Source organism: Monodon monoceros, unplaced genomic scaffold (assembly GCF_005190385.1).
Source record: "Monodon monoceros isolate NGI ecotype Baffin Bay Population unplaced genomic scaffold, NGI_Narwhal_1 Super_Scaffold_22, whole genome shotgun sequence".
In the NCBI taxonomy this organism is placed as follows: domain Eukaryota; kingdom Metazoa; phylum Chordata; class Mammalia; order Artiodactyla; family Monodontidae; genus Monodon; species Monodon monoceros.
In genome coordinates this window covers 10,344,441-10,350,040 of record NW_021703779.1, presented here as the reverse complement: position 1 = coordinate 10,350,040, position 5,600 = coordinate 10,344,441, and the positions used below count along the sequence as shown (strand labels likewise).

Sequence of the window (5,600 nt, the reverse complement as noted above, 5' to 3'; positions counted from 1 at the left end):
GTGCTCCGGCCCCGCCGAAACGGGGGGTCTCTGGGAGGCGGACGAAATCCTCTATTGAGTCTGGACACAGATTAGTTCTCAAGTGTCTGCTGGATGGCATCGGAGCCCTTGGCCCAGAGTCCATTATAGCTTCATCAAGTGGGATTGCAGCCCTCCCCGCGCAGCGACATAAGAGGGTCGATGGGTCTAATGTGATAACGCAGCACAAAAGCACAGCAAGGCGAGGACAGCCGCGTGAGCGCCAGGCTCCCTCCATCCCATCAGCGTGCGCGGCTGCGACGCCGCAGCCCCAGCAGGGATTCCCGAGGGAGAGGCAGATGCGCCCTTTCAGGGACCCTACTGAGCGGCTGTTATCACAGGTTAACACTGACGCTGGGAGAAGAAAGGAGACTTCTGGGAAAAGGAACGGGACAGTCCAGGAGGTGCCAGCAAGGAGGGTGGGAGTTGGGCCTGCATCACGGGGAAACGCTGGTTTCCGGTCTTGGCTCCGGACTTGACCTTGTCTGTGCTACCGGGTCACATGGGAAGGGGTCACGTGTGTTGGTCCCCAAAGTGACGGCTGCCCTGTGCATGAGACAGTTGATAGGTCCACGAAGGGACGCACCTAGGGGACCGGGGCAGGTACTGGGGTCTTGTCTGGGGTAGATGTGTGGGCACAAACACACAGACACACATTATATACACATAGACAACACACACCGATACACACATAACACACAGGTACAACAGATACAGATAGACACACGTACACACACTACACATGCAGGCACACAGACACAGAACACAAACACACACACATTGTATGCACACACACTCCACATTATACACACACACTGAGACACACACAGGCAACACATGTGACATAGACACACACACACACACAGACACACGCTGTAAATTATACACACACACTCAGACACACACGATACATACCGAAGCACACAAAACACACTACACATGCAGACGCAGAGGCAGAGCCATAGAACGCACACACACTACATACACACACACACAGACAACACACATAACACACACAGACACAACATAGACATACAGAGACACACACACACACACACACATACTGAACACACATTATACACACACCCAGACACACAACAATCACAGACACACGAGATACACAGAGATACACGGACACACACACAGAAACACAACGTAGACACACAGACACTCAGACACACAACATACACACTACACACACGTTATACACACTCACAGAGACACAGACACACACCTCACACCACGTGCACACTTCTCCACACACACAACACACGGACACACGCACCCACGTCAGAGTGTGTTGGGACCATTCCCTTCCATGGGCGGCTGGTTTTCGCGTGCACGTGCGCCGCGTCTACACTGCCTCTCTTCTCCCTCGTTTATGCCTGGACAGCGCTGGGTGGTGCACACGGACTCTGCGTCCATCCTTCTCACGCCAGGACGGTGGTGGGTAGCACCGCACAGTGCGACTCGGCGTCCGGGTGACCGTCAGACAGAGACGCAGCAGTGTGTCCCTGTCCTCTCGTGGGGGGCATATCTGCGGGTATGTCTGAGCTGGGGGCGGCTCCCCTCTCCCCTCGCCACACTGTCGTGTGCTCGCACTTGGGGGCCCTCGGGAGACGTGCGGCCATGGTGACAGCGGTGATCACAGCCCGTTAAGAGCTGCTCCGAGATGTGCAGGCAGCTTTCTGCACAGCCACCCACGAAAGTCATCGGGATGGCGGGGACCCTGGGAGAAGGTTGAGGAGGGTGTTAAAGGCGGGAGGACAGAGAGGCTGGCGGGTGCAGGTGGGTCCCCTGGGGCTACAACCCGGTCCGGACTGTCTTCCTTGGGTGTGTGGTTCAAGAGACGTGGATCGGGTGGGCCCATGCTAGACCCAGGTGGTCGTTCTGGCCTTTCGGTGCCGAGCTCCAGGCTTTCTTGGAGGCCAGCTGGGCATCAGCTTTATGATATTCACGTGGACTGGTCAGAGGCTGGTGGTCCTGTACCCTTGAGTGGAGGCTGGGAGGCTCAGAAATTCACCAGCGGGCATCCCTCCCCTGTGCCATCCCTCTAGACTCTTTCACATTTTCCTAGGGCATCTCCAGGCTGGGACCCTCCTGGCCAAGTGGAATCTCCAGAAGGAGGTGTTTCTAGAAGGAGGAGCTTCTAGGAAGGGGTCCCAAGGCTGACCCAGAGTCACATGGATGCTAGGGTTTGGGGACCAAGGTGGGACTGACACCAAGGAGTTCCTGGTTATGGAGGGTGGCGAGGGACATGCAGAAACATGGGTGGAGGGTGCTGTGACGGTGCAAATGTCCCCTGAGACAGGAAGAGAGGCAATAGGTGGGGTGAAACTCAGTCCTAACAGTTGTGTCCTGACAGGTGCGTCCACCTCCACCAGGGTCAGCATGGTCCCAAGGCCACCTTACTGCTGGCCCTGGTTGGTTTCCCAGCACAGGCACAGCACTGCTGCCGCCCAGTGCAGGGGGCACCTGGATGTCCTTCCTGACTCATCCCCCACTTGCCCACCTGCTGATTGTCACCTGAATGTCACCCAGAGGCATCTGTCTCTCTCCGCGGCCACGGCTGCCCACAGGCCACCCGGTGCTCACAGGTGGACTTAGTAGTGGGCGTCCGCTCATCCTCCCCTCCCTCAAGTCCACATCCCCACCAATGGGGAGACAAAGCAAAGTGGACGATCCGCAAAGACGAACCCTCTCCCCTGCTCAGACCATTTCCAGGGCTCTCTGCTGTCGCCAGGTGAGTCTCACGTGTCATAGGTGTTCCGTCAATAACCCCCCTGGCTGGTCCTGGAGCCACAGTCTTGTTCCCCAGAGGCGTCCGCGTCCTGAGCCCTAGAACCTGGGACATGTTACCTTACATGGGAAAGGGGCCTTTGCAGATGTGATTAAGCGATGGAGAGATTCTTCTGTTTTATCCGGGTTAGCCCTAAATGCAGTCACCAGGTCCTTATAAGAGGGAGGCAGAGGGAAATTTCTCTCCCTCGTGCCCTCTGACCTTTCGAAATCCAGCGTGATGCAGCAGGAAGTGGTCTCCTCTTCATCCGCAGCCCCCACGGGCAGCTGTGCCCCTGTGGCCACCCAGTAGCTAGCAGCTTGGTCTGCAGCCTGGACCAGATTAATTGTGCAGCTCGGTTGTGCTGAATATCAGAAAAGCATATCATTAAATGATCTTGGTGTTACCTTTCACGGGCATTCCTTTGCTCCTTGAAATTGCTTTTTATTCCAATTATGGATTTTTATGGAGAAACTGTTTGATAATATAATAATATTTGCCTCTTCCCTTCCTCCAAGGGCGATTATGAATGTTTAATAAGACACCAAAGTTGGAGAGATATTACGAGCTTCTCCAAAGAGAGGCGCTCCATAAATTAATAATAGGGATAAATTATGCACCGCATTGTGTAAAAAGGAAAAAAAATCAATTGGTGTATTTTCAAGGACTGCCAATCTATTTTATATTCTGAATGTTAGAGTTAATTAATTAAGTTACACCCTGTATTAAAGAAACAAACATGTCAGCTTTTAAAATTCTTATTTTTCGGGCACAAAAAGTCATGGGGTTCCCCGGGGGATGGGTTCTCTGCCACGTTCTGTTTTAAAGGTGGGGGGAAGTTGGGATGGTTCTAAGACTCAGAGGGGTCTGGCCTGGGAGACCCAAAGAGCTTCCGAAAATGCCACAAAACATGCCTCAGTCTTAAATATCAACCAGATGGGGAGGGGGTGAAGCCAGCCCTGTCCCCCAGCAGCATTCAGCCAAGGAAGCGGCTGCTTGCCCCTCCACTCTCTTTTCTCCCCCAAGCCCTGTGTCCACCCTGAAGCTGGGGAGAAAGGCTGAAGAAGAGGGAGCAGAACCCAGCCTGCCATTTGCCTTACTCTCCGTAGCATGTTGAGAAGCAGAAGTAATAAGCCATGTGTTCAACCCACCATGTTTCACTAGCCCTTCAATTAAAGCCTTTACCGTGAATTGAGGAAGTAGCAGGAAATTTTTTCAAGATGTTTGTGGGTGTGGTGGGCAGGCAACGTGCTACACCTGTCAAAGCAAATCATTAGTATCCATTCGCTTTGCCTCTGCACCTACACACTTCCTGCCTTTGCACGTGGCTGTGATGTCTGGATGAGCTGCAGCCGCCTTGCACCCTTGAGGTGACAAGGTGGAAGGACTTGGGTCTTTCACAGCATCCAGCTGAGGCCACCACCTGTGGACTTCTCGTGTGTGAGGATGTCAATCCCTGTTCCTGTAGGAACTGTTGGTCGGGTGTGTGTTGTTTTATTTGTACAGAAATTCTGTTCCCTTCAAAAGGTGGTTTTGAATTAAAGGAGAGAGAGAGAGGGTGTTCAGATCAGATTTTACAGAACATCACACGGCAGATCACCAAACATAAGGTGGACATATGTCCAAATCCTGTCAGTGCTTTTTCTAGCAAACTTTTAAATCTTTATATATTGGCACGAAGATATCTTCTCTTTCCAAGTCCAATGACAACTTCCGCTGCCCCTGCCCAGAAGTCCCCCGAGTTGTCTCCCTGCTCTAATGTGTAACTCTGGCTTGCTCTGCAAAAGCAGAGACCTTCAATTAAAGCCTCTGCTGAGATTCTAAGCTGTAGATTTCTGCTGAGCTTGAGGAAACGTGAGTATGGATGGTACGGAAAACGGCAGTGTCGCTCCTGGTCTGTGGCTTCCCAGCTGCCCGCTCAAATTCCAGGGCTTGCTCAAATAGCAGATTTCCCTGTGACACTTAAATTGTGGTTAGGTTTACAAGAATTCCAGAAGGCCTGGAGCAGCCAGAATATCCAGTTTCTAACTCTACCCCTTGGTTTCCAGGGAGGGGAGAATTTTGTGAGACGCTTGGAGTTCCTGTGTGTGGGTGTGTATGTCTCTCTCTGTTATCTATCATCTATCTATCATCTATCTACCTACCTATCTATCTATCATCTATCTACCTACCTATCTATCATCTATCTATCTAAACTATGTATTTATCCATCTATCTATTACTATTTCTTTCTGTATTATCTATCTAGATGTATCAATCAACCCCTATTTCTGTCTCTATCTATGTCTATAGCTGTATCTATCCATCTATCATGTCATCTTTTTCATCTATTATCTATCATCTATGTATATGTCTATCTTTCTATCATCTATCTATCATCTATCTATCTATCATGTATCATCTTTCTATCTATCCATCTGTCTATTTCTATCTATAACATCTATCTAGCTGTATCAATCAATAAATTTCTTCTTTTTTATTTTGGATGCCCCGCATGGTTTGTGGGACCTTAGTTCCCTGACCAGGGATTGAACCTGAGCCCACGGCAGTGAAAGTGCTGAGTCCTAACCACTGGACCACCAGGGAACTCCCAATCTGTCTATTTTTATCTGTATCTATATCTATGTCTATAGCTGTATCTATCCATCTATCATGTCATCTTTTCATCTATTATCTATCTATATTATCAATCTATTATCTATCATCTATGTATTATTGTATTATACATATGTATTATACATATGTATTACAATACATATGTATTATCAATCTATCTATCTATACCATCCATTCTCTATCTATT

The 5,600-nt window shown here is 50.1% G+C and overlaps 1 non-coding gene across 1 annotated transcript; it reads right to left on the bottom strand.

Annotated features, from left to right (window-relative positions):
- Positions 1 to 5,310: 5,310 nt before the first annotated feature.
- On the bottom strand, positions 5,311 to 5,383 carry TRNAE-UUC. The gene has a single exon. It is a non-coding gene; the product is annotated as a tRNA-Glu (tRNA).
- Positions 5,384 to 5,600: the final 217 nt, after the last annotated feature.